The sequence below is a fragment of the Schistocerca piceifrons genome, chromosome 4, assembly GCF_021461385.2.
Source record: "Schistocerca piceifrons isolate TAMUIC-IGC-003096 chromosome 4, iqSchPice1.1, whole genome shotgun sequence".
In the NCBI taxonomy this organism is placed as follows: Eukaryota; Metazoa; Arthropoda; class Insecta; order Orthoptera; family Acrididae; genus Schistocerca; species Schistocerca piceifrons.
Genome location: NC_060141.1, coordinates 145284277 through 145294328, shown reverse-complemented (window position 1 = coordinate 145294328; position 10052 = coordinate 145284277). Strand labels below are relative to the sequence as shown.

The 10052-nt window shown below is 42.1% G+C and overlaps 1 protein-coding gene across 1 annotated transcript in view; it reads left to right on the top strand.

The window, feature by feature from the left end:
* Positions 1-317: 317 nt before the first annotated feature.
* Positions 318-10052, top strand: part of LOC124795246 (b(0,+)-type amino acid transporter 1-like) — a 410036-nt gene continuing 400301 nt past the window's right edge. The window contains exon 1 of the mRNA XM_047259180.1: positions 318-445. The gene's annotated coding sequence lies outside the window, so the exon portion shown is untranslated. The remainder of the gene's footprint in view (positions 446-10052) is intronic.

Sequence of the window (10052 nt, the reverse complement as noted above, 5' to 3'; positions counted from 1 at the left end):
TAGGTTAGTTAGGTTTCAGTAGTTCTAAGTTCTAGGGGACTGATGACCTCAGAAGTTAAGTCCCATAGTGCTCAGCGCCATTTGATCCATTTTTGAACAAGTGTTCGGATTGAAGGCTGCAACAACCCATCGTAAATTAAGGCAGAACGCTCGGTCTCGCACGCTCGTAGCTGACCGCGTGTCCGCTTCAATGGGCAGTTGAAAGGGCCTGGGAGGCGCGACGGCAGCGACGATCACGTGTCGCACGGCGGCGGCGATACAGACGGGCCGCGTAGCCGCTGATAGCCACTCAGGCAGTGTCTGGCAGGCAGCCGCCGCGGGTCCAGCCGCCAGCTACGCGCCACGCCGCGCCGCGCAGCCACAGGTGTCGCCGCGTGTCTGCCGTGCCCTGATCCTGCAGCCTAGCGTGCTCCACCTGCGTCTGGACTGCACAGTGTGGCTGAGGGTGCGTACCTCCTCCTGTAAACGCTTACCGCTCCCGTCAGAACGCCTTCGCCAAAGCGCCAATGTCTGCCACTTTACTGTCGCATCATTAGTATGCCGCAGGAAGCAGGGTGTCTTCGGTTCGGCTTAGGCCATCCGGTTTCATTAATTTTAGAATGTACCTTACCGTGCTGCCTAGCCTCGTTCTTATAGAGCTTACGACTGTACTTCGTTGAACTGTTCGGGGTCTCTGTAGCGACGACAAAACAATACCCGTCACGAATAGTTCACCATTTCTTTGCTTTTTCTCGGTATCTTCTGCTAATCCAACGTGAACGAGACGTACTCAAGAATTAGTCTGACTAGACTTAATGCAAATAACTATTTACTTCGCGAATAAACAACAATTCTTAGAGCTCCTTCGAGTACGACATTGGCCTTCCCCTTAATAAAATTTACACTGTTGGTCCGCTGTAAATTACCCCAGACTGATAAGTATATCACAGTTACAACTGTTGCCGTTGACATCGTGGTGTTGATGTAGGATAAAGAAAGAAGTGTTTTCTTAGACCTATTAGTGCATTAAGAACGCTTTAGCTGAGGCACCCAACAACGAATCTAGATTAGATTACATTAGATTTACTTTCATTCCAATTGATCCGTAGTGAGGAGGTTCTCCTGGATGTAGAACATGTCAGAAAAACAATACATGACAAATATTTACAACTCAAACAAATAAGCTAATGTACCATTCCACAGGTCCCAAGTGGAATGATCGTCATTTTTTAATGAACACTATATGAAAGAACCATTTTACAAATACTAATGCACTGAATTTAAAATAAAAAAGTTGTATTTATTTATTTATAAGGTAATAAACTTGTAATACAACTACTATAATACTTATTTACGATGAACACATTACTGCACTGAAATGTGAAAAGGTGCAGAAGTCAGATTGTACTTACACAACACACACACTCTCTCTCTCTCTCTCTCTCTCTCTCTCTCTCTCTCTCTCTCTCTCTCTCTCTTATTTACAATGAACACATTACTGCATTGAAATTGTGCAGAAGTTATATTGTACTTATATATACAAATCAGTTGGTTCTACTGAGAAATTCATCAATGGAGTAGAAGGAGTTGGCCACCAACAAATCCTTTAGGCTTCTCTTGAACTGAATTTCATTGGTTGTTAAGGTTTTTATAGCTGCTGGCAAGTTATTGAAAATGTGTGTTACTGAATAATGCACACCTTTTTGTACAAGACTAAGTGATTTTAAATCCTTGTGAAGATTATTCTTATTTCTAGTATTGATTCCATGATTTGAGCTGTTGGTTTGAAAAAGTGATATATTTTTAATTAGTTATAACGAAGTAAAAAAGCGAAGCGCAAAAAGAAGTTATTACTTAAATCGCCTAAAACATTTTCGCAACTATTTTACGATTCCGAGGAAACTGACGGAATTTGGCTAAAAGACATTAGATGTTACTCCATCTTCCCGCTTAATGTAGAGAAACTCCAAATGCTACATTTGTCTATGTTCTCGTAATTTGTCGGAGAATAAGACTTCAAAACCGATTACCTGAATTCCTAATCCCGAGAGGCGTTAATCAGCTACAGGTGTAGATTTGTGTATTTTTCCGTCCTGTGGTGCTTACCACGCTTAGGCTTAATAAAATATACGAACATGATTTCTAAAATTTTAAAAATATTAAATACTAGCGACCTGTGCAACTTCGCACGGATAGCACTGAGTGTGCACGGTCAGAGTTGTTTGCTGTAGTGACAATAAATTATAAACATAATCCTTCCTCGTCCATCAATTAATGGAAAAACTAATTGGATAGATATACCCTACTCATCAGGCGGCGGCATAGAATACCCACATAAAGGCTATTACAGTTTGCTAGCTTTGGGAGCCAGTGGCTCTTTCTGGCAGGACGACTGAAGTTTAAGGAAGAGGGGTGACGAAAAAGGACTGGTGAGGTTTAGGAGAAGGGGCAGAGTTTGGAAAAGTCGCCCCGTACCCCGTGTCAGGGGAGACACTTTCCTTACAATACGGTCCCGCAAGCCTCTATGACCAGGGTTCTGGGCTACTTTTCCGGACCGTACCTCCAGTCGTAAACCTCAGCAGTCCTTTTCCTTTACACCACCTCGTTCCTCTTCAACCCCTCTGCTAGGAGGACGACGCACTGGCTCCGAAAGCTAGCAAACTGTAATACCTCTTACATGTGTTCTCCTGCCGCCGCTTGGTTAGTTGATTTATCTATACAGTTACTTATATTTTCAAATAATTATTTTCGTTGATATATTAATGAAAACCGCATCAAAATCCCCACAGTACTTCTTCAGAATAGCCTTCACATACAGACAAAAACACAACGATGGACTTCAGTTTACAATATGTATAGCAGTATGCGTTTTGAAACGCATTGAAACAGATTTTTGTACTCTGACAATATTAAGTAATAATAATGTCGTGTGAAGAGGCCCTCCCGTCCCGTTCGATTTGACGCCACTTCGGCGACTTGCGCGTCGACGGGGCTGAAATGATGATGATTAGGACAACACAACACACAGTTCCTGTAGAAAATTTCCGACCCAGCCGGGAATCGAACCCGGGCCCTTAGGATTGACATTCTGTCGCGCTGACCACTCAGCTACCGGGGCCAGACACAATATTAAGTAAAATTTTTAAATAGTCAGTTGATGGAACGGCTGTTCGTGGAAGATTTTAAGATAGGTGACCCTGGGAGGACCAACCTGAACCGTGTGTTTGGAAAGGGCGGGAGGAGCGTAGAGGGGGCAGGAGGCCGGGGGTGGCGACCACGAAGAGGAGCTCTGACATGGACAAGAACAGAAGTGTGAATTTAAAGCTACGATGCTGGGAGATGTCAGAACGGATTTAATGATGTGGTAGAATGAGGAGGTTACTGTTAGGATAGATTGTCGAGAAAGTGGGTGCAAATTTGGGAGAATGTGTTGGTACGTGCGCGGCAAGCTGAGGGTTAATAATCAGGAGTGAAACGGTAGGGTGGTTGATATCAAGTCTGTAGCAAATGTAGGAAATCTGAAGGTGTTAGATGTGGGAGAGAGCGGAAAATATGTTCATAGAGGATTCGAGAGGTAGTCGAATAGCATTCGAGGATTTGAGTGGAATACCTAGCATGGAATTTGAAAGGTGGTCCCGCTAAATGTGGAACGAAAAATATCTCCCCTCTGAACCCCCCCTCCCCCTCCGCCAGCTTCCACACCGTACTGCCTCGTCTGCCGCGTACGTGGATGCATGCAATAAATTTGCGCTCAGGCAATAAAGTAACGCCCTAAATTGCTCGAGAATAAATTCCGCACACCATTTGCGTGGCTCGTGGTTGTTCTTCAGTTCGTACACAGACTATTGACCCGACATTTAGCACTCGAGTTAGCATTGAACGAGTAAACAAGCAGAGGTTTGCGGAGTAGTTGAAAGTGTTCTTGCCACCTGAGTATTGTATTACCTGTGCGGAGTGGCGTCTGACGCAACAGAGGTGGTGCGTTTAAATGTCTGTCGAAGCGTGACCTGGAGGTTAACTGTCACGCTGCGTAGCCAAACATTCAGGTTTCTACTAATTTTTTGATTCCAAGCTGAAATGTAGGATTGTCACAAAATTGTGAAAAACGTCACAGTTCTTGTTGTTGTTGTTTTCAGCCCTGAGACTCTGATGCAGCTCTCCATGCTACTCTATCCTGTGCAAGATTCTTCATCTCCCAGTACTTACAGCAACCTACATCCTTCTTTATCTGCTTATTGTATTTACCTCTTGGTCTCCCTCTACGATTTTTACTCTCCACGCTGCCCTCCAATGCTAAATTTGTGATCCCTTGATGCCTCAGAACATGTCCTACCAACCGGTCTCTTCTTCTCGTCAAGTTGTGCCACAAACTCCTCTTCTCCCCAATTCTATTCAATACCTCCTCATTAGTTATGTGATCTACCCATCTAATCTTCAGCATTCTTCTGTAGCACCATATTTTGAAAGCTTCTATTCTCTTCTTGTCCAAACTATTTATCGTCCATGTTTCACTTCCATACATGGCTACACTCCATACAAATACTTTCAGAAGCGACTTCCTGACACTTAAATCTGTACTCGATGTTAACAAATTTTTCTTCTTCAGAAACGCTTTTCTTGCCTTTGCCAGTCTACATTTTATATCCTCTCTACTTCGACCATCTTCAGTTATTTTACTCCCCAAATAGCAAAACTCATTTACTACTTTAAGCGTCTCATTTCCTAATCGAATTCTCTCAGCATCACCCGACGTCACAGTTAAGTCAATGATAATCAAATGAATCGGATAATAATTCTTCACACTGATTGTTAGTGTTACTCTTCTTATGAGTGTAATGAAATGTCGTGTGGTTAGGGCCTCCCGTCGGGTAGACCGTTCGCCTGGTGCAAGTCTTTTGAGTTGCCGATACTTCGGCGACTTGCTTGTCGATGATGATGATTATTACGAAAATCTCCGATCCAGCCGGGAATCGAACCCGGGCCCCTTGGCATGACATTCCGTCGCGATGACCACTCAGCTACCGGGGCGGACTTCTTAAGAGCGTGCGACATAAATTGTGAATTATTAGTACTCAATATTTTGTGAAGTGACTTTCTACTGCCGTCAGATACTTGCAGAACTGCAGTTTTAACAATCATCTGTATAATCAAACATTTATTCTCAACCAGTTTCGGTCACTGAGACCATCATTTCTGGAAGAAAAGACAAATAAATTAGTTGGACAAGCATTTCATCTTTCTCTTAGATGTTGCGAAAGTCCTCAACGTTGCAATGATTGTACGTGCCCATCTGTTATGTATCCTGACCTTAAATAGCAAAAAATTCGTCTTAAAATAACACACGACCAAATGTGAAGAAACTATCATGGAGACAGATCCCAGTTGTCAAGTCTTCACGATAGTTCCTTTACATTTGGTCGTGTGTTATTGTAAGAGGAATTTGTTCTGTCTGCCATGATAGATAACAACTGGGCATATGTCCAGTCATTGTAACGTTGAGGGCTTCAGAAACATTTAAGAGAAAGATGAAAGGCTTTTCTATCTAGTGTACCGCATTTGTCTTTTCTTACAGTGATGACTGTATGAGTGACCGATACCGGCAGGGACTTAAGGTTTATTTATGGAGTTGACAGTAAATCGTACATGGCATTACGAAACCTAATGCAATGTTTTGTAAGAACTGTTGGTCCACCTCGCGCCGTATACGTAGGGTTGGCATAGCTTGTTGGGACCTCGTCGGGATACTCAGAATGTAGAAGGAAGTAAAAAATTTAATATAATTACTTTTAATCTAGAACGCAATTATGTGGAACTTGTTGTGACAGAAACAGTTGGTACACCATATTTTTCGGAAGATTTCGCCTTTATCAGCAAGTCTTTTTCCTCTTCTACGTATTTATAAATCTCCATGCAAGTCAGCATGTAGTTAAACTGTCACTGCAGACATAAATAAAACTGAGGCTGCATTTACATTTTGCGTTAGCAGATGGCGTTACATCAGTAATTGAGCAAAGCTTGCAACAGTATTTTGCAAACTAGAGAAAAAGTGGGTCTTGTCGGAATGTTGGGACGAGGTCCATAGTGCTGACGGTCCCTATACGGGACGGATGACAACCCTACAGTGTGTGTTATACAACATAAGATTTTTAGACAAACGTATACAGACACGCATGTTTAAGAATCTCGTTACATGTACTAGGCTTGTATTACTTTTATAGCCTGGCAATCAGACTGGATTATCGCCTGCACTACTGCACTTGGCACCGCACTCGCCAGAATAGTGTAACGGTTTGTACAACGAAAAACTGTGAATCACAGAAAACTCCCCTAATAAATTTAGAATACGCTGATCGACTACATAAGGGATGAGAATGACGGATGGCATGTCATACAGGTTCATTAATTTCATATTAGTAACAAGATAACGTCGAAAGCAAAGATAATAAAAATTTCAATTGAAATTAAATTGTTCGTCGATTTTCTCCCCTTCAGATTGCTATCTTCTACATAAATCTTTAATTAGAACATAAATAATTGCAATAATAATTATGAGACTACATATTCACTGTTGTTACACAACGTAGCTCTAATTGTCAAACAAAAAAGTAACATTTGCTCATATGCCTAATTAATATGTAGCAACAGAAGCAACGACAGAATATACGCGGTGGTCCACTTAAACGTTTCAGCACAAATGTCTCTGGGACAGCCGGCCGCTGTGGTCGCGTGGTTCTAGGCGCTTCAGTCCGGGAACACGCGGTATGGTACGGTCGCAGGTTCGAATCCTGCCTCGGGCATGGATGTGTGTGATGTCCTTAGGTTAGGTAGGTTTAAGTAGTTCTAATTCTAGGTGACTGATGACCTCAGATGTTAAGTCCCATAGTGCTTAGAGCCATTTGAGCCCGCATCTCGTGGTCGTGCGGTAGCGTTCTTGCTTCCCACGCCCGGGTCACGGGTTCGATTCCCGGCGGGGTCAGGGATTTTCTCTGCCTCGTGCTGGCTGGGTGTTGTGTGCTGTCCTTAGGTTAGTTAGGTTTAATTAGTTCTAAGTTCTAGGGGACTGATGACCATAGATGTTAAGTCCCATAGTGCTCAGAGCCACTTAGAGCCATTTGAACCATTTTTATCTCTGGGGCGAAAATAGATACTGAAAAACGACTTTCACTGGTATGAAAAACAGGGACTCACGAAAATGAATACTACGAGACACTGTAAAACGTAAGCAAATATTAGTGTCAACATAAACTTAAGTTTTTAAACGGACACTTCCGTATTATTTCTTACGCCGCGCGGGATTAGCCGAGCGGTCTAGGGCGCTGCAGTCATGGACTGTGCGGCTGATCCCGCCGGAGGTTCGAGTCCTCCCTCGGGCATGGGTGTGTGTGTTTGTCCTTAGTATAATTTAGGTTAAGTAGTGTGTAAGCTTAGGGACTGATGACCTTAGCAGTTAACTCCCATAAGATTTCACACACATTTGAACATTTCTTACGCAATCAATAACATGAAAAATGACATAAAGAATGGCGTTGATTGCATCGCAATACGGCAGTTACATCCCAAAAAATTGCAAAGCAAAGTTGACGCTTGGAATAACGAAACGCGCCGCCATTGTATATATCGAGATGCGCCGCTATTTTATATCTCGATATGCAAGCGTGAACCCCACGTTGCTCATAATCACAATGTGATCGACTTACCTAAGCATTCTTTCACTGCTGTCACGAGGGGCGAAAGTAATAATAGGGTTTCCTGCCACAGTCACTGATGTGTGGGGATCACGCTTCCATCTCGGAATGTGCAATAGCGGCGCGTTTCGTTCATTTCAAGCGTCAACTTCGCTTTGGAGTCTCTCGTGATGTAACTGACGTATTGCGATGTAACAAACGCCTTTTTCGTGAGTTTTCATGTTATTGATTGTGTAAGAAATAATACGGGGTGTCCATTTAAAAAAAAGAAAGTTTTTGTTGAAACCTATTCGCTTCCGTTTTACAATGTCTCATAGTATTTACTTTCACGAACCGCTGCCCTACACTCACACCTGTGAAAGTTGTTTCTCAATATCTATTGTTATACCGGAGATATTTGCGCTGGAACGTTTAAGTGGACCACCCTGTATACTGCTGAAATTTTCATGCAGAACAATGCATTACTGTTGACAACGACTGAAATAATGTACGCCACAGCAGCATAATTTACTTAACGCACTCATTGTATTTTCAAATGGAAATGAAGTTAAATGAGGGATTAGTTAAAGGCCGTTTCAGTCAAACTAGTGGCACTGCAACCATTAACTTGAGACGTTGTAGGCAGTCGTCGACTCGGCCTTTGTGCCAGCTCTCGCCCCACGTCAGCTTTCATGCTATTTAATTGCAGCTCCAATTCATAAGCGATTCCTTTTAATTGGCAACATCTCAGCAGTGTTGGTTATCGCCAAGTCGGCATCTGCCGGGGGCCACCTCCCAATTATACAGTGCTGCTGCTGCCGCTGTAGTTGTGGAATTCCACTACGCGACTGCGAGCAAGCTATCGCCGCTTTACTTGTGCGCTAAAATGTTAACGATGGCCATTTTCGTATTCATATTTATTATTCTGCTCCTCACGGAAATTGTCAGTTTTCATTCAGTGATAATTTGATCTCCTCCACTTCTTTTATAAATTTCATTATAGCCATGACCGGTAATAGCTATTAGACACCAAAGACCAGTTAAAAAATGTCTTGCGCCAGCAGTTATTAGCATTCTTAGATAGCAGCAGTGAGTGAACGATATGTTAAGCACCATAAAGTGATGTGAGATGGAACTACTGGTGCTATCTCTAGAGCAATTCATAGAAAAACAATGAAACAAAATACAAGGGAGAGACGATGTCTATTTGCATAAGAAGCAATATAGTCTTCGGTAATTTATTTTAAAACCCGTGATGTTTATTCTTGCACCTCTGGCAATGTTTCGTTTATTTGAAAAATGCCAACTTGCTCCGTGATTCGAGGTTCATCTTAAACAGCAGGAACCTCTGTATCTAGTTGGGCTAGTAGGTCAAAGACTGGACGGACGGAAGGGCATACCACATCAAACAGCAGCCCTATAACTTTCAAATCAACTTTCAGACTGAGGACAGCTGTAAGTTGCTTTATATTTTTTAATTGCTGTTAGAAAAGACCACAGAAATGAAGACAGAGAGATAGTAGAATCTTTGCTTGAGGAAAAACAATATGGATTCAGGAAAGGCAGAGGTACTATGGATCTCCTTTTTGCAGTAAGAATGCTGTCAGAAAGTAATGGAAATATGAAAGAAATCTTGCAATTGTATTTGTGGACATTGAAAAAGCGTATGACAGTTTTCCTCGAAAGAACATATGGGAGTGTTTGGAAGACTAAAAGTGCCAAAGTGCCTCATTGATAAAGATGCTTTACCAAAAGTGTTACAGTTGTGTCTAGATAGTAACGGGTGATCAGAATGGTTGGAAACAATGTCCAGCAAGGAAGAGCTCTATCACCACTCTTGTTTGTAACAGTAATGGACAGATAATAAAATCTATCAAGAAAATAGCGACACAAAAGGCCTGGCTTTCGCTGATGATTTGTTAGCATGGTTAGGGATAGAAGCTGAAGCACAGAAGAAACGTAATGATTGGCACAACAAATTCAAAAGTTTCGGACTAAAAATAAGTAAAACTAAGGCAGTAGAAATGACCATAAAAAGGCAAAGAACAATCTCAAGTTTAGTTCTAGGAGGAATCAAAGTAGAATCTGTTTTCCATTTCAAGTATCTAGGAAGCATGATCTCGAGAGACAACACCATTAAGCAGGAGGTACTCTGCAGGATACAGAAAGCATCAAATTTTTACAGTCAAATCAGAAATCTTCTGTGGGACGATAAAATGTCACGAAAAGCAAAAGCCACCATGTACCACACCTAACCCGTACCAATCCTTACATACGGCTTAGAAACATGTACCCTACTAAACAAACAAGTCAGCAAAATTCAGGTAACAGAAATGATTCATTAGAACTATGAATCGAACAACTAGAAAGGACAAAATCAGAAATGAGGTGAAGAGAAAAGAAGCTGAT